Genomic DNA, 2070 nt, shown 5'->3' with positions numbered 1-2070 from the left:
AAACTCACATCTCTTAAGAACCTGATTTTTCATAGAAATCTCTTGAAAGGATCTTTCCCTATTCATGGTATGTATTTGGTGGAATTTTATTAGCTTTGCAATATGTATAGTGAAATTTGTTTTGATTTTGACCTCTTTGTGCAGAACTATGAGTTTTTGAAAACCTGGAGACATAGGATTTAAGTTAGAATTTCATAAATGGCTTCCCAACGATGCTCAATGAGTTCGTTAAATGCTTTTCCTTTTTTTTAATTCTTTTCAATTTTTATGTTATGAATAATTAAAAACAAAAACTTTTTATAGAAACAAGAAAAGATTAAGAACACCTGACAAACCAAATGAATTATCACAATATCATCATTTATCTGAGTATCACCCATCCCAATCTCATTCTAGCATCGCAATTTGACAGTAGTATGAAGAACACTGCTCTTCTTGATATTAACATTTTAAGTTGGGAGTAATTTTTTATAATTTGGGAGAGCAATTTAGGAGTATTTTTTAGATCTTAGAAAACTTCAAAGTAGACCAATGTTGGTGCAAATGGGGTATTGAAAGTATTCAATAAATGGTAAAATTAACTTCAAGGCGAGCTTTTAAATAGAAGCTATTTTTAAGACTTATTTCGTTCCACCACTTGGTATGCAAAGGGAAATAATGCGAATAGCCTTAAGGATACATGAAGCCAACGTCTAACTTCGTATTGCAGTTTACAAAAGTAGACCGCTAGATACATCGAAGGGTTTGCAAAGTTGTTTGACCTTATAACCTACTTTCCACAGCAAGTAGATTATAAGGAATTTGGAAGCTTTTGTAGTTGATGGGAACTTAAGTTTTTGTGTTATTGGAACACAAAACTTTTGTTGCTCTTGTTTTTGTGTTTTCTTTAGTGTCTCAAAATGGTTGGCAACAAGCCCTTTACATAGGCTTGTAAGTGTCCCTTGTTCAAGGACACAACCCCTTCATTTAAGGCACCATTTTGTCTAAAAGGCATCTTTTTATTTTTCCAAATACAACTTTTAGATAGAGTTATTATTTCAATAATCATATAATGAAAAGTAACTATTCATTCCATAAATTACAACCTTTGAGTTATAATTTGAAACAATAGCTTTTCATATCTAACTTTTTGAGCTTTGGTGTCTTTTCAATATGTTTAATAACTTTTGGATATCATTTTTCAAAGAGACATAACCATTCATATGAAAACCTGCCTATAATCCAATAAACACATTATGTCACTTTATGTGACATAACGCTTTAGCTAAAATAGCTTTTCATCATATGACATAACCTTTGATTTTGAAAATACACCAACAATCCCCCACCATTTTCAAAATTTCCAAACACCAACAATTTTGGGAAACTTGTGCATAAATAAAGGTATCCCGTAAATTTGAACCTTCACTTAGTGGGTGTGGTTGGTTCTAGTCTAAATTAAGTGGTTTACTAAGCATTGAACCATCGATTCTTCATTGACTAGTCAGGCCACTAAACACAGACAAGCTTCCATGCTCACTTTGTATCTAGTTTTGCCAACACATTTTATGCCCTTGTGTTTTGCATCCATTCATGAGTGCTGTTAGAGTTAAGCCTTTAACTCCTAAAAGTGGCCACACTTCCACTCATATAGGTAGCCCTCATCGAAAGTACCCCGTAATTATAGTACTTCAACATATACATGTTATGGGTCTATTAAGAACTTTTGTTCAACTTTACTTTACACATTATGAGAAAACAAGCCACAATACACCTTGGGATGGAAATATAAATTAGTGGTTGCAATCATCCGTGTGGTAGAATGGTCAGGACCCCAGACTTGTAGGTTAGCCACAAGCGTCAAGGTGAGCTCCCACCATTGGAGATTTAGTTAATAGGCTTGAAACCCATCCTTTTTTCAGACCTTTCTTACGCGGATCCGTTAAATTTTCACCAAACCTCACATAACTTATAGTGATTATACCATCAGTAATTCTTTGTCTTACAATGCTATGTCGAAGTCCAATATATCGACTCTTTCAATTGTAAGCTTAATTATATGCCTTTGATACATTTGCTACATTATCACAA

The sequence above is a fragment of the Theobroma umbraticum genome, unplaced genomic scaffold (assembly GCF_002168275.2).
Source record: "Theobroma umbraticum cultivar Fairchild unplaced genomic scaffold, ASM216827v3 scaffold_106.0, whole genome shotgun sequence".
Classification (NCBI taxonomy): Eukaryota; Viridiplantae; Streptophyta; class Magnoliopsida; order Malvales; family Malvaceae; genus Theobroma; species Theobroma umbraticum.
The sequence above is the reverse complement of the archived record's forward strand: the minus strand, read 5'-3'. Positions refer to the sequence as shown.